Source organism: Podarcis cretensis (genome assembly GCF_951804945.1).
Source record: "Podarcis cretensis genome assembly, chromosome: 4".
NCBI lineage: Eukaryota > Metazoa > Chordata > Lepidosauria > Squamata > Lacertidae > Podarcis > Podarcis cretensis.
In genome coordinates, this window is record NC_137173.1 from 43,106,158 (window position 1) to 43,129,869 (window position 23,712).

The following is a 23,712-nucleotide window of genomic DNA, read 5'->3' on the forward strand; positions in this document are numbered from 1 at the left end:
TATCATTCTGGAGCATCTCAGAAAAGTGGGAAACTGTCCTTAACTGGTTCCATTCCTACCTCCAGGACTGTTTCCAGAAAGTAGTTATGGGAGGCTACTGTTTAGCACCATGGGAGTTGGCCTGTGTTGCCCCAAAGGTTTCCATCTTGTACCCTATGCTGTACAAGCCACTGTGAGTCGTCATCAGGAGTAAAGTGCCATCAACTTGCAGATGAAACCCATCTGAATCGGAAGAGACAGTTCAAGTATTAGACCAGTGCTTGGAGGCAGCAATGAGCTGGATGTAGCCAATAAACTGAAGCTGAATCCTGAAAAGTCATAGGTGTCATGTGTCCCCAGTTTTTACGTCTGGGTGCTGGGGAGATGGTCTGTTCTGGATGGGGTGGCACTTCCTTAGAAGTCTGCAGCTTGTGTGTGCACACATTCCTGGATTCAGCTATGTCACTGAAGGCTCAGGTACCTTGGTGGCAAAAGGTGAAATTTTCAAGACGGTTTGCCAGCGATGGTCTCTTTTGGACTTGGCTACGCTAGTAACTTCCAGATTGGATTATTGCAATATACTCTAGGTGGGGCTGTCTTCGAAGATGACTTGGAAACTTCCAGTTGGTCAAAATGCAGTGGCTAGATTACTGGCTGGGGTTTCATTTAGATCTCATAAAACTCCTGTTTTATAGCAGTTGCACTGGTTGTCAATTCATTTCTGACCCTAATTCAAGGTGCTCAGATTAGTGTTTAAAGCAGAAAACAACTCAGATCCCAAATCCTTGAAACACTGTCTCTTACTCTACAGGCCCCTCTACTGTTAAGATTGACAGAGGTGTCCCTCTCGGTTGTTCCACCACCCTCAGAACCTTGGGGTGCTAGCGGCCAAGGAGAGAGCCTTCTCTGTAGCATCTCCTCAGTTCTGTCTGGCATCTTCCTTACACAGCTTTCAGCCACCTCCTTACTCTGTTTTTTACACTTGATATGTATGTTTTTAGGACCCAGCCTATTTTTGTTATTGTAAGTTATTTTAAACTCTTTTTAATGTTGCATTTTAATTATTGTAAGCTGTCCCATGACCTAAGGGAGAATGGCAGGCAATAAATTAAACTACTATTACTACTAATAATGGTAATAATATTGTCTTGTATTTTTAAAAATAATATTCTAGGCAGAAAGAAAAAGCTGTGTGTCCCTTCTCCATCTCCAGAGTGCATATATCACCTATTTATTTAAAGGCCACAAATACAAAAGAAATACAGCTATCATGCAAATGTTTTGAGACCAGGAGTACATTGGGAACTCTATGGAACTGTCATGGGCACAACACATCACTTTTTTTACAGAAGTAAAACTGATGATGCTCAGGACTCCCCTTCCCCACAAAAGACAAAACACTTACATCCTTTATTGCTACGGCTAGTGGTTGTGTGTGAGAGTGCTGTGATGCCCAAAGGTGGACTTCAGTCATACAAGAAGGCTATCTTCCCTGAAGCAGAGCTCCATGGTCTTTTCTTCCCAATATACTTCATGGGGATAACATGACATGGTCCAGAAAGCCCTGCAAATTATTGGTGGTTGCAAAGAAATGACTTATTTTGAATGTATTCTCATAGCAATCTATTGTTCCACCACCCTTACCCTAGGTTTATTCTTGGGAAAAATAAGGGGAAAAAGGAGGACAAGTTGGGCACTTTCCACACAGCAGAATTTCTGCAGTTATAATTTAAGAGAACACCACAAAATCTCCCTTGACTCCCTGTGGTTTGTATGACTTCATTGAAGCCCAACTGCACTGGAGACCTTAGGGCATAAAGGATTGCTATGATGCCTCAGCTTTTCTGTGAAAAGCAATAGAGGTCCAGACATTACCAGCATTATTATTAAGCATTATTAAATAAAAGTGTTATATCTATAAAAACCAAGGACGATGCTCCTGAAAAGATACATTGAATGGTTGGATTTTTGCTGCTTGAATTTTGTTCTTTTGATTGACCTAACTACACCCAGAGACATATAATTATTTTTTTTAATGTTTTGGGTGCTTTATTCTTCCCATTAAGCTATTATGCACTAACCCCATCCCATTTACTAAGGCCGCGTTTCAACTCTGATGTAAGGTACTTCAGTCAATTGAAATCAGTGGGGTAGACCCAATTTAATTCTGTGTTGATTTTGGTCTAAGTGTCTGAAGTTTACCAGACAGACCTTGTTCTCAACAATGACATAAAGTATTCATAGGCCAATGCCAATAAGCAAACTATTTTTTAAAAAAGCTGTATCAACAGGATGCATACTCAGAAATTCAAGAAGTAGATCACACAAATCTCTCTATTTCTATGCACATTGTCAGTATGTTTACTTGGAATTATGGTATGTTCATTACAATCAATGGTACTTCTTTCCGAGGATCTGATCTGCCATTATGGCTCCCTATTTGTTTTGAGGATCAATTTTAAGTGGTGGCCTTAATTCCAGGTATCTAAGGGAACATCTTTCTCAACATAAACCTGCCCGTCAGTCAAGATCTCATTCAGAGGCCTTTTCTGGTCCCTATCATTGTAAGGTACATTGGTGGGATGGAGGAACTTTTCAGTGTGACTTCCAATTTATGAAGCTCCATTTGTAGGCATGTTTGCCTGGTGCCTCCTCAACCTCTTCACCTCCAGACAAAGCCTGTCCCATTGGGTCTTTTAATTACTTCCTAACATGCTTGTCCTCTTTTACCTGACTGATCTGTTATTTTTGACTTCATGATTTTTAGCTGCAGTCAGTGTGGCTTTTAAAACTTGCTATTTTATAATTAACACTTGCCAGTTTTATTTTCTTTTAAATAGTTTTAGCGAAAGCCCCTTTTGCAAAAGGCAGGGCAAAAATGCCTCAGATAAAGAACTAAAGGTTGACATCTACATATCTTAAAATTTTATATCAGGATGTATGTGAGCTATGATGTAGATTTAGAAGCTAAATTTTTAAGCCAAAACTTGCATGTCGCAAGAACAGATGTAAAACCTCCAGCAAGTACTATACAATCTGGTAAACAGCAGTACCTTTTTCCTATTGGGAACTGCATCCACATTCTGCTGTGGTGATTTAATGTGGATCTCTCAATATTAAAGGCTGATTCATAAATTACAATAATACATTGGAGTCATAGTCCCATAGTTTCTTTTCACACTGCTCTGGTAAATCTGTGGTTGCTAGCTAGAACCATATGAATGGGGCTGAGCAATACTCCTTTGGGCAGCAAAACCCTCCCTGAATCCAGATGTTACTGGAGTAGCTGAAAATATAAGCCCCACGTCATTGTAGTGTGATATAAATCTGTATTCCATGGTCTTTGGATCATGATTATGACAGCACTTCTATAAGGGTGTAACATATGACATGTAACCTCACAACAGAAGCAGTAGATTCTACATGTTCATAAGCAACACTATGAGTTTAATGGAATTTTGCCAGCACACTCTAAAGCTTTGGTCAATGGAATGTTTTTTGCTATGCCTACACCCCACCCTTTGGAAGATGCCATTGCATACCTTTTGCTAATCTAAAGAAAAATGTCCACATTAGTGACATTTCCCCCTCTTGGTCTGGCTCCGCAGAAAGAGAGAAAACACAAAACTGTAAACTCAAGTGCTGACTAATACGTGTAATTTGGAGATGCGTGTGAAATTAAGTTAATAAATTCTGTTCGGCTCTCAGTAGACAAGTGATTACGCCTAAACAAATCAGTTGCCTTGTTAACAGCCACAGCATTAATGCATCGGAAATATTGTGCGTTTAGACTTGCAAGAAATCTGCTAGAAGACAAGCCAAAGCCACGTGCAACCTCAAGAATCTTTTGATACATGCACCACCTGAAGTCCTAAATATGACATTGTAGCGGCAGACACAGTCAACTACATACATTGGCCATCTGCACAGGGGTTGCAGTTTGCCTTGCATGAATGCTATGAATGAAACAAAAACATGGACACACTACCTACAACCAGGGAGATTGTTTCAATTATTGCAAATAAGGTTGTACAAGGCACAAACAATCTTAAACCAAGGACTCTACCAGTCAGACTCAAGTAGTAGACTCTCTGTGCTACTGTGGAGTTCAGCCAGCTCTTGCCTGGGTTTCAGTACCACCGTTGCAGGGTGGTATTGCAGCAGGTGACTGGAGGGGCCAGCAGGGTTCCATTTAGTCCTATAAATCTCCTGGCATAGGCCTAGTTCTTCAGCCTGAGAAAGTGCTTGTCCACACAAATCTGTTTGCCTGACTAACGGCCCAGTATACCTGAAGGAGCATCTCCACCCCCATCGTTCTGCCCGGACACTGAGGTCCAGTGCTGAGGACCTTCTGGCGGTTCCCTCATTGTGAGAAGTGAGATTACAGGGAACCAGGCAGAGGGGCTTCTTGGCAGTGGCACCAGCCCTGTGGAACGCCCTCTCATCAGATGTCAAGAAAATAAACAACTAACTGACTTTTAGAAGACACCTGAAGGCAGCTCTGTTTAGGGAAGTTTTTTATGTTTTATGTTTATTGTTTTTAATATTCTGTTGGGAGCTGACCAGAGTTTTCCTCAGATGGTTAGCCAGCCTCAGACAGCTGGCTTTGGGTGACATGAAAAGGTGGTCCAAGCTATTTATTTATTGCATTTTTGCTGCCAGGGAAGGGAAGAGGCACTTTTGGGTTTTGTTTGCTTGAAGTGCCAGAATAATTTGTGAGGTAGATTCTCTTGGGAGGGAGGAGCATCACTCACCACAAAATATTGGGCTGACACTATCTAAACCAATAGTCTGGAAAGGATGGGTCATATGGATGGGAGAGACTAATAGACATGGCAGACCTAAGAAGCTGTTTCTGGATACAATGAGAACCCTAATGCTGTGTAATGCAACTGGTGTTTCCTTCAAGGTCAGCAGGGCATGTAGCCAGAGAGGAAAAGGTTTCATCATCCTAAGAACTACTTCTACAGCCAGTCTGCCATGATGGTACCTGGGCTAAGACCCATCAGTCTCTACTGCATGCTTCTGTAAGTAGATTGTAAATACCAGGTGGAGGTTAAAAGGAAATATTTTCAAAGGAAACTCCAGCTGCACTCCAAGGAATATGAAATGGCTCTCCTCTGGTGAAAATATCTACTCTGATGCTTAAAGATGATTTAGCTCCTAAGGCTGTCAGTCTGGCACTTTCATTTACTGCTTAAATGTACACACTTTCCCCAAATATTAAGCTACCGATTCAGTACTCTGTTGAGAAACTGACATAAAGCAGACCCTTTAAAATGCTGTTTACTGTGTGTACTAATCTGAAGGCTGTTTCTCGGAAATGCATTAAAAACCTCATAAACTATTTGAGAGATATGAGAGGTATAAAGCAAAAACAAGGAGGCACTGGCAGAGAATTGAAAGTCAAGGACCCTCTTTGTGATTCATGTGGTGGAATGGAGGCAGCGTATGCTTAGTGGGAGTCTGTTTCTGCATTTCAGTCCCTGTAAGGTGCTGCACATGTGCTATTTGCTTCTTGAACTAGCACAAAATGAGAATCTGCATTATACTGATGTGAATGCAGGAATCACAAAGACAAAATTCCCTACATGGATATCACAGAATCATAGAATTGTCAAGTTGGAAGGGACCCCCGAGGGTGATCTTGTCCAACCCCTTGCAATGCAGGAATCTCAACTAAAGCATCCATGACAGATGGCCATCCAACCTCTGCTTAGAAACCTCCAAGGAAGGAGAGTCCATTACCTCCCAAGGGAGTCCGTTCCACTGCCAAACAGCTCTTCCTTTCAGAAAGTTCTTGATGTTTAGTTGGAATTGCCTTTCTGGTAACCTGACTCAAATAAGCTTTACTCAGAGTAGACCCATTGAAACTAATGGACCTAACTTATCTATGTACCTTAACTTTAATGGGTCTACTTTGAGTATGATAAGGGTTGAAATGCCACCCAGAGAGACTTAGGATAGGGAAGAAACTGGATTCAGTTCTTATTTAAAGGCAACCTACTGAACCTGCACTTTCTAAAAAGAGCGTGTGAACCAAAACACTACTGCTGTCCAAAATTCAATTTCTCAATTTTTCAGTTCTCCAGCCAAGTAATGTCTCTAAAAATGAATTTATTAGTGTAAAGTGCATATATGCATAGATTAGTGAGAATAGTGCTGTATATTAGAGGGAAATGCTTTGCAAAAACGTATATATATTAGAAAAAAACTGCATACAACAATGTAACGAATTAGGAGAATTTCATACTAAAATGCCAATGAATTTTCATGAGAACTTAAATTTTTTTTTGCAAACTCTTATGGAAACTTGGGAACTGAAAAACTGTGAGAAACCAAAATGGTCATGCTTAGCCATCCCTAGTTCTGAGCAAGTGTATAGAATTGTGCTACAATTCCCTCTTTTATCTTCATGCTTTACCGTTGAAACCATTTATTTTTATCAGCTGCCTTTTGCCTCTCCCTTTTCTTCCCCGCACTACTGAGCTCCTTTCCGCCTTCACAAGTTCAGCCGGTGGGCTTCCCATATTGTCAGGTCTCTTTCTGCAACTCAACAGTAATGGGCTTGAGCGGAAGCTCCTCTTTTGCAGAGTCTGTTGCCTAGCAATCTGCTTTGCAGGGCCTGATAGATACAACAAAGTCTTTACAAAAGAAAAAGGAACAAGGATTTTTTTTTTTTAAAAAAAGAAAAAGAACGATTGTTGTAATCAAAACATAGAGCTCTTTGGAAGACTTTGCATCGCACCTTCTTATGCTCGACTGCCACGTCTGTGCTGACGAGTTTCCTTATACAACGGTCTTTGTTGCCCCTCTCAGAGTTTCATAATTGGCAGATTGTGCTAAGTGTTAGTAGCTATATAGTTCATTTTAATCTCTCGTTCAATGGAAGACTGTGAACAAATAATGGCTGAGAGTCATGATGGCGATACATTACCTCCAAGATCAGAGGCAGTATGCTGGGAACACAAGTGAGAGATTGTTGTTGTGCTTGTGGAGAGCCAGTGTGGGGTAGTGGTTAAGAGCAGTAGACTCGTAATCTGGGGAACCGGGTTCGCGTCTCCGCTCCTCCACATACAGCTGCTGGGTGACCTTGGGCTAGTCACACTTCTCTGAAGTCTCTCAGCCCCACTCACCTCACAGAGTGTTTGTTGTGGGGGAGGAAGGGAAAGGAGAATATTAGCCGCTTGGAGACTCCTTCGGGTAGTGATAAAGCAGGATATCAAATCCAAACTCTTCTTCTTCTTGTTTGCTGCTTATGGGCTTCCCATAGGCACCGGTTGGACATGGTGGGAAGAGAATGCTAGACTAGATAGGCCTCTACATATATAGACTAGATAGGCCTCTATATATTCTCTACAGAGAATATGCACAATATATACACAGCATGCACACATAGTGTTGTAGGAGAATGTGTAGCATCAATTGAATAGCATGCTCCAGAGGTGCCAGCTTGCAAGGGCAATTGTGGGGGCCAACGTCACACACATGACATCATGTCTGCCATCCCAATATCACGTATGTGACGTCAGGATGTTGGGAACAGCAGGAGGAAGCGACAAACATGGCAGCCATGCAGTGGTGGAGCTTCATGCTCCGGCACCGGGGGGCGGAGAGCAGGCGGGGCGCGCCAGCGCGGAGTGCCTAGCATGGGCGGAGGGCAGCCGTGATAGCACCCTGCCGGGATCGCGCTGCCGGGGCCGGTGGGCTCCCCCTGTACTCCTCTTCCTCCACCAGTGCAGCCATGCAGCTTCAGTGGCCGGTGGTTCCTCCTTCACGTCCTCCTGGCACCACCGTCGGTGGGAGGCTGCTTTGCTTGGCTTTGCACTTTGCCTCCGTGCTTTTGGGACATGGAGGGGGGCAGCCGCAACTCCCAAAAAAAAATTGGGGCCCCCAAAAGGGCTCATCCTCGGGAGCTGGCACCTGAGGCATGTACATTGGTCATTAACATTAGGCTACACATATTAAGTGAATAGGACGCAGGTGGCGCTGTGGGTTAAAGCCTCAGCGCCTAGGACTTGCCGATCGAAAGGTCGGCGGTTCGAATCCCTGCGGCGGGGTGCGCTCCCGCTGCTCGGTCCCAGCGCCTGCCAACCTAGCAGTTCGAAAGCACCTCCAGGTGCAAGTAGATAAATAGGGACCGCTTACCAGCGGGAAGGTAAACGGCGTTTCCGTGTGCGGCTCTGGCTCTGGCTCTGGCTCTGGCCAGAGCAGCGATGTCACGCTGGCCACGTGACCCGGAAGTGTCTCCGGACAGCGCTGGCCCCTGGCCTCTTAAGTGAGATGGGCGCACAACCCCAGAGTCTGTCAAGACTGGCCCGTACGGGCAGGGGTACCTTTACCTTTACCTTATTAAGTGAATAATGTGAGGGTGATCCATATTGAGGTCATTGCAGGGGGTTGGACTAGATGACTGTTGGTTCCCTTCCAAATCTAAGATTCTATGATTCTATGAGGTGATAATGCTTAACATCCCATTGTTCTCCAGTGCCAGGAATGATTACTATTCAGGATGGCTATAGGCTACCTGCAGGACCAGAGGCAGGTGTCTCTTTAACAACATCTGAACAAAAGCTTCTTCCAGTTCCTGGAGCTTAACCCCTTATGCATTACTAATCTACAATGGTGGGCCCAGCTTCTCATGACCTGTTTTAATAAGCCAAGACAGACAAAGCTCAAGGGGGCAGGTTCCTTGCATTTTTCAAGATCCTTTCAGCAACTTCAGGAGAAAACTTGAAATTGATTCAGTCTACTCAGGGCTGGCCCAAGGCATTTTGCTGTCAAGGACAAGATGGTGCACCTTCCTGTTACCTGTACTGTAGCGTGTTAGATGGACAGCTGAGTCATACTTCAGCTTTGGTGATGAGACATCCTCTACCACACCTGAGGCTAGCTTTGGCAATGCAGGGCCAGCTGCCTGGAATGCATAACTTCATATTCCAACATCCCATTACAGCTCTGTTCCCCAGCATTGGTTGCTGAAGGTGGCTATTTGCCTAATGTTAGGGCCAGCCTCGATTCTAGTAGAATGTTGTATGTATGTATGTGTTTGTGTTTAGTATATCTAGTAGTATATACTGCTGCATTCCACCCCAATCTCCAAGTGGTGTGAGCACTGCTTTTTTTCTAAAAAAAATGTTCAGGGGTACTCTTATTTTGACTCAAGGAAATCACCATTTTATAGTTCAAATCGGGAAAAATAAATAGAGTAAATACAATGAAACTGACCAATCACCGTGCTAGATTCCAGATCCTACTTCACACATTAAACGCTCACTTCCGTTTGAAACTCAGGAAACACTGTGACAGGAAATGAGGCCACCACTGGGGGTAGCAATGGAACTGACGATTCACCATGCTAGAAACTAAATTTTTAATATTTTTAAAAGTTTTTTCTCTCCTCTTAGATTCACAAAATGTTTAGGGGTATGCGTCCCCCTACGTCCCTCCAGAAAAAACACTGGGTTTGAGACTCCAGGGGTTCCTCAGAATGAGGGACAGCAGAGACTGTGGTGTCTTTATGATATATGGTTTATTTACACTTATATGGTTTATTTACACTGAGCCTACACTGATGGAGGGGATCCATAGCATGAACCCTCCCAATAAGGTATTGTTTCTCTCATAGCCTTGTATTTCACCATAAATCAAGCATGTCTTTCCCTCACAGGCTTCAGTCTGCATCCTCCTGTTTCTAGTTTTCACACACCTCAACTCTACTTGAGGGCTCCTTCTAACCACCAGCCAGTTGAGCCTTTGTTCTCCGGCACAGAGTCACTTCCTTTGTTACCTTAACAATCTATACTTACACCATTACTTCAACCAAGAAGCTGGCCTGGCCATTCCAGCAATTGAATCCTTGCTGGATCCAGGAATTAGAAGGTGATTCAGGCATACAGCCTAACCTCTCCCCCCCCCCCCCCCCCCGCAACTCACAACAATATATGGTTTTAATTCTATCAGTGTTTAACTGCTTTTAAATGATTGCTAAGGTTCTATGTTTTTAGCTGTTCTTATTTTTATTTTGAGTCCCTATCAAGGAAAAAGGTAGGGTATAAATAAATATAATAGTAATAGTAGTAATAGAACAAGTAGCATCTTTCAATATCTTTAGTAGATGTACAGGAATAGCAAAGCAGATTATCTCAAATACAAATGCTTTCACCGATGCAGATTTTAGTTGGGTTATCATAGACTGCCACAGAGTCTTCCTGGAAGATCATTTAAGAAAATGTCACACAGTTAAATGTGGGATAATTGCAAGGAAAGGTTATACTAATAAATATAGATTTATATTTCAATGGTGTTAAAAAAAAATTATAATGATGATTACTCTCTGCTTAAGAATGCCACATTTTTCTCACAAGAAGGTAGGTAGCTTAAAAGATAATAATGAAATAATATGCAGTTGAAAATGATGACAATAGGACCCATGGAGGGGATGGGGGGAAGTCGGGAGATTCATAGAAATTTCTAAATTTGAGTATGTATTTGAAATTGTCATAATTTTATACTTGTAAAATCAAATAAAACCTATTTTCAAAAAAAGAGAGAAAAAGATAATACAGACAGCCTGTCTGATATGAAGCAGGAGCGAGTTTCATAGGGGCACATAGGACAAGGTCTGTCATACTAAAGGCCCGATTCCTACCCTGATGAGATGCTATCCACAAGAGACCCTTGTCTTTTTGCCATGTGCTAAATAATCCCAGAACACTCTCATCTGAACATATATTGAAGCTGGATTTTATGACACTCAAGAGCTCTTTCAAACAGTCGACTGATAAGGGCTTTAATTCAAGGATCTACTCGATGGTTCTTTTTAATAATATAATTGCCATTTTCACATTCATTTTACTCTAGCCCTCAGGGATGTTCTCAGAAATACTGCAAACCTGTCCCCAAGAGCTTGTTTCAGGTGTGAAACTGACCTGAGGGTGATATCAGGTCACAATCATAGGTCCCAAGGTCTGTGATAAAAAAAAAAAGCTGTAGCTGAAAGTTCAGTGATAGTACTTGTGAGGGGGTTCACCTCCCCCTTTCCTTAATGCTGCTCCTTCATCCCTTTTTGCACAGAGTGAGTGATCTCTACCACACAGTTCAGAACAAGTGTCACCTCTCCTCACCATTCCTACTGGCAAGTGCTCACCCCGTCACATGAAAATCACTCCCACATTTTCAAAGCAGCAGGTCATGGAGAGCAGCTGCTTTATAATCTTCCCACTCACAGAATATGCCATAGACTGCCCATATGACAAACGTCTGCTAGTCGTGATTCTACAAACTGCTTATTATGTAGGGCTTTTTTTTAAAAAAAGTAGAAAAACAATAGTAAAACATGCATCTGAATAATGCATTTGAATAAATATTAGCACAGCCCAACATTCCCCCCCCAACAAATGCTTTGAAAAGAGAAAAATATGAGGTTACTCCATAACATGCTCCAATATTATAAATTTTGCTCTTTTGGAGAGGCAGGAGGATAGCTCTGCTGACTCACTTGTACCTTCTGCATAGTTATCACTTGAAGATTTTAGCTGCGCTACAGAAAATAAGTTCCATGGAGATCAATGGGGATTTGCAACACCAGAGCTCCAAATGTTTTGGAGTACAACTCCCATCAGCCCCAGCCAGTGCTTTATGCAATGAAGCTGTACTGCAGAGTATCAACAGAAAAGAGAACTGGCACAGGGTGACTGTCTTCTTTCAGGCAGTAGAAGCCAGTTTGTGTTCCATGGATGCTCCATGTTGCATCCATGCAGCTGGATTTTCAGGAGGAGGAGTAGAAGAAAGGCTAGAGCAAAAAGCTGAATGAACCACGTGTCTCACAGCCAGACAGGCCTTGCTTCACACCTAATGCTGCTACAACTGTTGTGACACAAGCAAAGGTTTCTTCCTCAACTAGTGCTGGGCAAATTGCCCTCCACTCAATTTGGGATGGGCTCAACTAACAGTGTGCCATAAGAATGTAAGCCCTGATGGATCAGACCAAAGACCCATCTGATCCAGTGTCTTCTTCTCAAAGGGATCAACCAGATGCCCTCTGGAAGGCTACAGGTGGGACTTGGGTGCAAACAACATCTCCTCAGTTGTGAACCCCAGCTTATTTCCTCTGGTCCTGGAGGTAATTATGCCAGCCTCCTTGATTTAAGACTTGTGGGCCATTTCAAGTTGGGTCCAAGCTTACATCTCAATTTGTCTTGAAAAGGGGGTTGCTTTCCATCCTACCATAGACTTTCTTCCTCACCCCCCCAGCTCCTTTTAAAACAGTGAACGCAAACCTTTTACATCTGCTTATGAAAGTGGCTTGGCGGGTCCTGTCTGCCTGCCTGGCTGCTGGCATTGAAACCATGTTGAGAAATGTCATTTCATGCCAGGATTGCGGACACTTTAGCTTCAGGAAACTGAATATAAATACTGACATACCAAACTGGACTGTTATATGGATTTTTCAGTGGTTTATGCAGCGGTGTAGATAAGCAATTTCAGACTCTGGATTTAATGGTTTTATGGGGATCCTCCTCCAGATGGTAATGTGTGTTACTTCAACTGTGAATACATTGTAAGACAGGGTTGATTTGATGCTCCAATACTTTTAAGGTTTAGCCTGTATCTATATCTGTCTATCTATTTCAAAAGCAGTCTAGTTGCAAGTTGATTTTTTTTTAAAAAAAGGTTCTGTTGGATATCTCAGTACATTTAAATAATATACACAGCTTGACAGATGTTTGCTGCAATGAAATGCAATAGGCAGCACTACTGCGCCCTTCCAGTCTTTAGAATGGAGAAGACAGATGCTGAGCCAGCTGTGGGTGAAAGTGATCTCCTGCTGAGGTTGGGGTCCTAAACTTTGGCTCCCAAGTCCAATGGCCAATGGCCTATCTAGTCCAGCATTCTGTTCTCACAGTGGCCAAACAAATGCCTGTGGGAAACCTGCAAGCAAGACCTGAACACAAGGGCACACTCCCCTCTAGCAACTGGCATTCAGAAGCACATTGCCTACACTGTGGAGGTAGAGCACAGCCATGACTAATAGCTGGTGCTAGTCTCATCTTCTGTGAATTTGTCTAATCTTCTTTTAAAGACATCTGGGTTGGCGGCCATCACTTCATCCTGGGGGAGCAAAGTTCCATGTAACTATGCACTGTGTGAAGGACTTTCTTTATTCTGTTCGTAATCTTCCAGCATTCGCTTTATTGGATCTCCATGTGTTCTAGTATTACGGGAGAGGGACAAAAACTTTGCTGAGCACTTCAAATGCTCAAAAAGCACAATTTCTTTTAATGTTATTTAATTAATTAACTTCTATACTGTCCCTTCATCTGAGGATCACTGGGTGGTTTGCAATGGACAACGAAGGACAAACACTAAGGACAAAATGTAGCCACTGTGCAATAAACAAAAAAAGGAAATCTCCCTAACTGATGGCTTAGTGTGGGAGTTTTTCTCATGGTAACTGAATTTAAAGGCCCTCCACTTTGGCTCAACTGAGTCCTAAATGTAATACTGTAATTATTAACATTAATTAACTAAAGTCATAAAAGGTCATTTCAGCTGAAATTATAGTACTTCATTTCCACACACCCCTGACATTTAGCTATGGATAGGTAACTTGTTTCCACTTTATGTGTTTTATACTTTTATTTCATTTTAACAGTTGATAACACATTTTGAGTGTCAAAGTCAGAAGAGGAAATGTAGGAGGATGCTGGAGGGAAAGAAATGCCTGCAGTACACATATGACAGGGAGCCAAAGATAACATTTCAACGTATGTCTTCAGTCTGAAAAGATTAAAAATTAGCTGCTGAATGCAAGAGAGAATATTTTGGTGTGTGTGCATGAAGCTAGTATTATTTGAAGAAGATTTTATCATCTTGTAGTTATATACCAACAACCAAAAGCATAATCTTCCATGATAAATGTGTCAGAATTTTATACTATTTCCTCCTACTTTAGTAGGGAGAAATAGTTATGTAAAAGTCCATCACAAATATTAGCCTACCAATTGCTTTGGCCACTTTATGCTCCTTTCTCTGCCTCGTTATTCTGGAAGTGAATTCCTCATTTTCTTGATTCATTATTTCTGTTTTAGATATTCACCTCCAAATAAATGTAGCTTCTTGGAAGCAAATACAGCCTAACTTTTAAAAGTGTGTTTTCAAACTGATTTATCTCCCTCAAGCATCAAAATGGGATTTACTATCCCTGGTTCTGAAACACTCCAATATACATTGTTGGCTAGATTCAGATTCTATGGTCCCTTTGGTAAGTATGAGTGTACAGCAAATAATAAGCAACCCAATACACTGCAGGACACACGTTGATCTTGATACTTTGCGCTGACATTTATTCATAATCTCCTTGGATGGAGGGCAGGGCGTGCTGGTGGTTCTGCTCCTTGTGCCATGTGGCTGGGCTAGCCACATCACCAATGGTCCTGCACTGACATGTGAAGAGGAAAGACTATGTGTAAGCAGCTTCTGAAATGTAGGCCTTCCTCATCAAAGACATGATCATGCCAAATAATATCCCAGTTATGCTATATTTTGACACAGCCCTCCAAATTGGTCCAGAGACTCCCATAGTACAGTCAACACTAATACATTAGAAGTAGTGATAACCCAACTGGGTGATGTAGGGAATAGGGCCAGAGGTATGACCCCACTCCTCCTCCTACATGTGAATTCCCTCCATGTGAGTTATGCATAAAGAGAGCTGCAGAAGCAGGTAGTTCAGTTATTGGGAACTCCAAAAAGTACTTCTGCCACAACCTTCTGAAAGATCTGTTTGCTGTGGGGGCTGGTCCACTGATGTCACTGACTCAGTCTGGTGAAGTGGCTCACAGCCTTCTTTGTTCCACTCAGTTCATTTTTGCTTAACCGTCATTCCTCCCTTCAGAAGTTCAATGCTAGGATTATGATAATTCATTTTAAATGAGGTGACCCCTGATGACACTTCAGATACTTTGCTGCTGAGTGCAGACTGCTGGTAGTTCATCAAGACCGCTAAGCGCTTCAGGCAATTTCATTGGCTTCATACTATCTATCTTCCAAGGACACGTTGGAGCACAGATTTTAACTTACAGAGTCCTGGATAGACATATACAGCAAGAAATTACCATTCAGATTTACAGATTTTGATGCCATTTGCAACATCTGGCACCGTGAATGTCAATTTTATTTCTACATCAAGCCTGGAATTGATAGCTTTACCTCCTGTGACAAATGTTTGGAAGCTTATATAATACAATGTAACTTTGATTATCAAGCTTGAAGCAATTTAAATCAAAGTCCAGCTGGGGGCTGGTGGGCAGTTTATAGAGAGTTAAGTCTCCTGCTGAAAATTCAGACTAAGCTATCATTTCTACCACTCAGTGACCAGTAAGCAGAATTTAAAGGAAAAGTCCTCAGAATGTAGGACATTGAATCCTTATTTTGTCAAAAAGGATTCAGGCTCGCTTTGTTTTTTTACTAGAACCCCAAGATTCATCAACAGGAGCTACAGGTGGGGAAAAAGGGACTTGGAATATTAAGTGACATAATTGGTTATTAGATCTGAACAGAGTTCACATTCCTCTCTCACACAAATGTACTCCTGGTTATCCTCTCCCAGCTTTCTTCATTTCTGCAGCTTTGTTTGGGAGGAAGGGCAGTCATTTTGTTGTTGCTATAGTTAAAAAAAACAACCAGGAGTCTGGAATCTTTCCCAATCTACTTCAAATCACCCGGAGATTTGATCCTGCCCCGTCTTCCGTCCCGCTCTGTGGTAGACATCCACTCCTGATATGACTCAGTTCTACGCTAGGCCCTAATTAAGATATGATAATTTCAAATAATACCCCGATTCATCATACACTCACGATTTGAATACCAGTGAGGATAGAGACACTAAAACTAGCATGCTAAAACTAAAAATGCTGCCATGTTACAAAGCCCAGAGTAATGTCAAATGCAGACGGTGGTGATTACGATACAAGAAGAAATAGGTAGCAAATGGTGTGTGGAGAAGAATCGGAAGCAATAATTTGACTGACACCTTTTCATTCCTGTGCTTCCAAATGTGTGTGAGAGGCAGACAGAAATGTAACAGGCGTGACCACATCCAGTAAGTATGAAGACGCAGAGAAGTGGAATGCTTCATCCACTACTTTTTGCTCCGTCACACAGTTTCCAAAGAGACAGAGAGATTATGAGAACAAAAGGTTTGGCAACTACAATCCTCTGTGTTTCTCATACTGATGAAATTCAGTGATGGGCAAGCTTCTTTATCCCCGAGGTCACCTTGTCATTAGCTGGGTTTGCCCATGTTCTCCTTGAGAACAATCGGAAGAAGCTCTGGTGGTACCTTGGGTTACAGATGCTTCAGGTTACAGACTCCGCTAACCCAGAAATAGTACCTTGGGTTAAGAACTTTGCTTCAGGATGAGAACAGAAATTGTACGGTGGTGGCGTGGTGGCAGCGGGAGGCCCCATTAGCTAAAGTGGGACCTCAAGTTAAGAACAGTTTCAGATTAAGAACGGACCTCCGGAACGAATTACCATATTTTTCGCTCTATAGGATGTACCCGACCATAGGACGCACCTTGTTTTAGAGGGGGAGAACAAGAAAAAAACAAATTCTCCCCCTCTCTGTGCAGCGCCCCTTCAGCAAAACGACAGGAGAAATGGAGCCCCTTCCATTTCTCCTCCCACTTCACTGAAGGGGCGCTGTGCAGCTCTCCCTCTCCCACATTGCCTTCACCTTCCGGGAAGGCAACCCGAAGCCTCCGGAGCGCAGCGGGAGTTCCTGCTGTGCTCCGGAAGCTTCAGGTTCCTTGCGCTGAAGCCAAGGAGCCTGCATTCACTCCATAAGACGCACACACATTTCCCCTTAATTTTTGGAGGGGGAAATGTGCATCTTATAGAGCAAAAAATACGGTAAGTTCTTAACCCGAGGTACCACTGTAATTTTGCCTATATATATTTGCAAAAGAATCCAGCTGGAATAGTCCAATGGTCCACCTAGTCCAGCATCCTATTCTCACAGTAGCCAACCAGATGTTTGTGGGAAGTCCACAAGCAGGATAGAAAAGCAACAGCACTCAGTCCACCTTTGATTCGCAGCAATGGATATTCAAAGGCATACTGACTCCAACAGTGAAGGTACAACACAGCCATCTCGGTTAGTAGAGTTCTTCCCCATGAATTTAATTACTTTTTAAAGCCATCCAAGTTTGTGGCCATCACTGGCTCCTATGGGAGTGAGCTCAATTCATAGAATTGTCCTTTCCAACTCTAGAATCATAGAATCATAGTTCTATGATTCTATGAAAGAAATGCTTTAATAATAATAATAATAAATAATATTTATATGACGCCCATCTGACTGGGTTGCACCAGCCACTCTGGGCAGCTCCCAGCAAAATATTAAAAAACAGTAAAACATCAACCATGAAAAACTTCCCTGAACTTTATTTTATCTGTCCTGAATATTCCAACATTCAGCTTCATTGAATGTCCATGAGTTCTATCATTATGAGAGGGGGAATGTTTTTTTCACTGTCCACTTTCTCTATGCTACGCATAATTTTATTAACATTTGTCATGTCACCTCTTACTCTTTTCTCTGCACTAAGAAGTCCCAGATGCTGCAACTTTCCCTCATGGGGGAATTGCTACATCCCTTGACCATTCCAGTTGCTCTCAGTATGATGATGATTACTATTCCAAAAATTGCTATACTTATAGAAATGCTTTTGAATTATGGTGCTGGAGGAGACTCTTGAGAGTCCCATGGACTGCAAGAAGATCAAACCTATCCATTCTGAAGGAGCCCTGAGTGCTCACTGGAAGGACAGATCCTGAAGCTGAGGCTCCAATACTTTGGCCACCTCATGAGAAGACTCCCTGGAAAAGACCCTGATGTTGGGAAAGATGGAGGGCACAAGGAGAAGGGGATGACAGAGGACGAGATGGTTGGACAGTGTTCTTGAAGCTACCAGCATGAGTTTGAGCAAATTGCGGGAGGCAGTAGAAGACAGGAGTGCCTTGTGTGCTCTGGTCCATGGGGTCACGAAGAGTCAGACAGAACTAAACGACTAAACAACAACATAGAAATGTTATCAGCATTGTTTTGCTTATTGTTGATTTTATAATTTTATGACATGTCTTAGGGTTGTATTGTTATGGGTCTGTGCTTAGCTTTATTTAAGTTGCAAACTGGGGGTTTGATGGGGGTGATTTACAAGCCAAACAAACAAACAAACAAACAAGTGAATTCAGGCTCTCTACCCAGCAAACAAGGTAATAATCAGAGGCTTCATCTTGCTCATTCACTGTAGAAAGTAAAACGCACACCAGAGGGAGATAGCTGTAGCTAACATATTAAACATATCAACAGCTGGAGGCATGAAAGCAGAAGTGTGCGTTTCTGTGTCAACTCTAAGTGCCCCCAAATAACTGCTTCTGTTCAGAAAAGGATTATTTTTTAAAGTCAAAGTTGATGTGTCGTGTCACAAAAAGCAATAGAAAGTGTCTATATTCTATGTCTGTGTTCAGTCACCACAATGATAAACCATGGTGTGTTGTGTTGGGAACTAATCTTTTCAACCCTTGGCTCATGTCCTCGCCTCCCTCTTGCTTCAGAGCTGCCACAAGTGGATAGGAAGGTTCTGCTTCTGTTACTCATTGACAGCAGTTTAGATTTCAAATATAATGCTAAACTGCAGTTCATCTTAACTATGGTTTTGTCAAAATAGGACATCTTTGTAACCTGTGATTTAAAGTTGGCATATTTCAACAAACTTTAGTTAACCACAACTAATCACAGCTTGACAGGTTTTGATAATACAAGAATTTCTGGATAATTCAAAACAGATACTAAAGTTTCTGAATTTTCTTAGTGGCTATGTAAGAGGATAGTGGGGTAGGGGAAAGTGCAAGAGTCAGAGGTTTGCATAGGATTGTTCTGATGACAATAAAGTCATAGTTTATTATGGAACTGGAGTGACAACATTCCTGCTTACACCAAGTTTGGGTTGGAACTGAAATTGCAGCAATACTGTGATGATGCCATTATCATTACAACCTTATTGGGCAAGAAATGCACCACGTACCTTGATATGATTAGTAAGATCCTTTCTGATCAGTTATATAGGGCTGCCATAAATTTGGGATTTCCCAGAAATATCCAAGATTTTCTGGACATATATGGAATTTGTCTGTTGTGTGGAATTTCTGAAAATCGGCTCAACAACTTTGGATGTTCGCTTTTTGAAATATGGCAACACAGTATCACTATTGGAAATAATGCTGCAAGGAAGTTGAGAGCAGGTACAATAATCTGTATAATATCTGGGCATCAGTAAATATTGTTGATAAATAGCCATCACGTGGAAATGTGGATGGATGATGGCAGTGATATTTGTTCCTGGCACACTATGATTGCATGTTGTTGTTGAGATAAAAATAGTGTTGTGGAGAATAAATACTCTGCCTCATGAGCAGAACAGCTGCCTGACAACACATTGCATGTTGAGGGTTCTTATAACATGTAATTTGGCTTCATCGGTGGAACCACTGAGCAATTTAGACATTCTATGTGCCATTTATGTAAGCGACATTATGGCAGCATAACAGCATATTTGGGTATAATACAATGGTAATAAAAGGAAGGCGATATAGGTGAAAAGCAACCAAGTCTAAGTGATCTATTGATGACTGCAACATCAAGCTGCTTTTCTGAACAATAAATCAAGGCTTACAAAAGCTTTGCTAGCTCACATGCATAATGCTGGCCTTCATATTAAGCAGGCAGATGGTGATGCTGACACAATGATAGTATTCAGAGTCCTTGAGATTGCTGGTCATGGCTATGATGCGGCTGTAGCTCAGTAAGAATGGCAAAACAAAACAGGAATAATGTGTTCCTGCATTCTCCACCCCTCCCTTTCCATGCTGTTCCTGGGGATGATGTAACACAAGATTGTTCGAACATAGCAAGGAGAAGTAATTCAACCGTATGTTATTAAAAAACAAACAGGAGCTGTGTTGGCCCATAAGAGGAATTTCAACAGACTCCTGCTCATGCAGCAGGGCTTCCTCTTACTCCCCTTCGCTCCACAACCACCCTTGCACTCCCAAAATCTGCCCCAGGGGTGGTAGCAGGGGGCTTCCAGCGCAGGTTTTGAGGATTCATAGGGGGCTGCAGGCGGGAGAAGATGAAGGGGAAGTCCCAATGCAGAAATCAGTTCGCACTGTGTTGAATACAAACCATTTTAGGGCAATACCGCCTAAAAAGGTTGGTGACACCTGTGGTGTAAGCCTTGGTGTTTTTAATCCTGTGGGTTCTGTGTGCTCTGATTTGACATAAAACACAAAAGCCTGAAATAAAAACTAAGTATTTATTTCGTATTTACACTGTTTTCTCCTGTAAACCATCCAAAAATCTTTGAAGAAGAAGAAGCGTTTGGATTTGATATCCCACTTTACCACTACCCGAAGGAGTCTCAAAGCGGCTAACAATCTCCTTTCCCTTCCTCCTCCACAACAAACACTCTGTGAGGTGAGTGGGGCTGAGAGACTTCAGAGAAGTGTGACTAGCCCAAGGTCACCCAGCAGCTGCATGTGGAGGAGCAGAGACCCGAACCCAGTTCACCAGATTACGAGTCTACGCTCTTAACCACTACACCACACTCTCTCTTTGAGTTATGGAGAAGCACACCAATGCTGAAAATAAAATAAAATAAAAAAAACCCCACCAGCAACACCTGTTAGGTTCCCTGTATTATCATATTGATACAGTGATAGAGAAAACTAACTATATTTCATAATTATTTGTGAAGTAGAGTAGAAATACTCCAAATCAGCTGTGAGTGACTGTTGCATTTAAATGATCAATGAGTTTCCAGTAAGAGTTCACAGTGTAAAATGTCTTGGTTTATTTTTAGAAATAGCTTTAATAATGGAAGTTGAGCTCTAGCCCTGCTCTTTATTGGGAACCAATTCACACAGCAGATGTGTAAACCTACAGAGACCTCTTTTGGCCAAAGTGTCCCTGAACTGAATCATCAGCTAATGAACCATAAACTGTCTCAGTGAAGTCAGCAATAAATGATCAGAAGTTTTCCTATGAAATACTGAACTGTGTTAGCTGGAAACAAACCGAGGCAGATAAAACCAGTTTGCTTAAAGTTCAGTATCATCCTGTGCATGACTTGCTTTAAAGAAAAGGGGTGAGGGAAGAAAAAAAATTGAGTCAGAAAAAATCAGTGTCTAAATATCTGCTAAATATAGATGCAAATTTGGATAGTTCAAGAAAATTAAATTCATCGTGTCAGGAAAAGTTACCAAAACACCTGAAACAACTCAAATTGTATTAACAGGTTTGAGAGTTGCATTCAATGACCAGCAGGATCCAAAGAATGTAGGGTGACTTTACGGAGGACAATCCTCTGAAGGTGTCCCTTCTTGAAAGACTTTCCAGTATAAGGCAAACCCTGATTTGCACGGGGGTTGCATTCCGGTTCATTACATGCAGTGGCAGAGCACATATAAGCCCTTGCCCCACCCCATGCCACCCGCCATTCTGCCCCCTTCTCTGGCCACTTCCCGGTTACTGTGATACATGTGCGGGCTGTTGTGTGTCAACTGGACATGCGTAAAGTGGTTGTTGCCTGTATATCCGGTTTAAATATGTCTTCACAAGGTTTAAAAATCAGTCACTATTCCCAGGGAACTTGGAATTTTAGCTTGGTGGGGGAATAGAGGTCTCCTAACAGCTCTTACCATCGACATTAACTTGTCGACAAAGATCCATCTAGTTAAAGCTATGGTTTTCCCAGTAGTGATGTATGGAAGTGAGAGCTGGACCACAAAGAAGGCTGATCGCCGAAGAATAGATGCTTTTGAATTGTGGTGCTGGAGGAGACTCTTGAGAGTCCCATGGACTGCAAGAAGATCAAACCTATCCATTCTGAAGGAAATCAGCCCTGAGTGCTCACCGGAAGGACAGATCCTGAAGCTGAGGCTCCAATACTTTGGCCACCTCATGAGAAGAGAAGACTCTCTGGAAAGAAATCAATCTTGGGTAAGATTGACGGCACAAGGAGAAGGGGATGATAGAGGACGAGATGGTTGGACAGTGTTATAAAAGCGACCAACATGAATTTGATGAAACTCTGGGAGGCAGTGGAAGACAGGAGTGCCTGGCGTGCTCTGGTCCATGAGGTCATGAAGAGTTGGACACGACTAATCGACTAAACAACAACAACAGCTCTTAGCAGCCTTACCAAACTACAGTTTTCAGGATTCCTTGGGGGGAGGGAAGTCATGACTGTCTAAAGTGGCATGATACTGCTTTAAATGTATAGTACATGTGGGGCCTAAGATGGGAAAAAAGGGGTCTTGCAGCTGCTTTTCAAAAGTTACAGTGTATTGAGTGTAGGGAAATTGATCCCCAGGGTCACAATCTTCCCCACGGCAAGCTTTACCATATTTCCATTTAAATTACAGTATATTTTTAATTTTGCATCTATATAATATGAAACTGGCACATTCAAATATGTAACCTGTTTTATCATCTTTCGTGGGGGGATGCATTAAGTGGCGACACTTTAAAAACCATCATGTCAGGGGTGAACTTCGATATTTCAGATTTCAGCGGCATTTTGTGTGAGGCCAACATTCGGTGCCCCACCTGCTTCTTGCCTTCTGTTCTGCCCAATTCACTACATTATAGTTGTGACTCTCTGTGGTGTCCCCTAGCGTCAGTGCCCATTGCAGTGGAATCGGTCACACTGCCCTAAATCCTTCTATACTTCTGAATAAGGCTCTTCCTTATGTACAAACACTAAGAGCTTAGTGTGTTTCCTTTCCAGATGTAGCCCCATGAAATGACACCCCCTTAGGAAGGTCCAATTGACATCCAGGGCAACTAGCTAGAGGGTACAGGAGGCTACAGTGGTTTGAACAGGGCCAAGAAAGCTTTGGTGCATATGTGGAATAGCTCTTGGATCCTAGCCATTGTTTTTAAATAAAGGAAGCTGTTAAGCTGAAGTAGATTCCCCTTTTAAAGCTCTGTACTTCCTGTCAATTCCCAGTAAGTACATAAAAAAAGAAAGAGAAAGTCCTTATTCAGTATTTTGCCATGTACCTAAGAATTGCTGGCCACTATTAAACTGGTTTGGAAATAACTCTGCATATTCCGTCTCATTTTATCTCCAAACTGAGCCGTTCTTTGCGCTGTATTTGCCATAGATCAGTGTTGATTTGCCACAGCAAACGTTTCTGTGAAAATGTATGATGATGCCACGGATAGACACATTCCCAACTACAAATTTTACACATTGTAAAGTATCTGCACAACTGTTCATAAAAAGATCCTGATTATGGTGGAACAGTTGCATTTTATAATTTCCCTTCTAAGACATACCCTCCATATGCTTACACATAAACATCTTAAAATCCTAGCAGCTGGCCATGACAGTGAGGCTACCAAAATCCTTTTCTATCCTCTTCCAAAAGTTGCAAATACCTTGTGTGCATAAATGATGCCTCAATTTCTCCTTGGTTTCTACTTCAGTTCTGTGCTTCCAATGCTTCTTCAAATTCCTGACTCTCCATCCTGACTGTGAGGCTGCATACACACCATACATGTAAAGCAGATTTAAGGCACACACCCACCCCAACAGAAAAATGGAAACTATAGTTTAAACTCACACCTACTATTCACAGTTCCTTTAAACCACAGTTCCA

At 42.2% G+C, this 23,712-nt stretch overlaps 1 protein-coding gene across 3 annotated transcripts in view; it reads right to left on the reverse strand.

Moving 5' to 3' along the window:
• HTR1F (5-hydroxytryptamine receptor 1F) overlaps positions 1-23,712 on the reverse strand; it is a 111,279-nt gene that overhangs the window by 75,977 nt on the left and 11,590 nt on the right. The window contains exon 1 of one of the 3 annotated variants that reach the window (XM_079974845.1): positions 6,917-6,939. The exons of 1 other annotated variant lie outside the window; for it this stretch is intronic. The gene's annotated coding sequence lies outside the window, so the exon portion shown is untranslated. Of the gene's footprint in view, positions 1-3,521; positions 3,545-6,916; positions 6,940-23,712 lie in introns of those variants that run through there. One more of the 3 variants, XM_079974844.1, reaches the window with a different exon arrangement.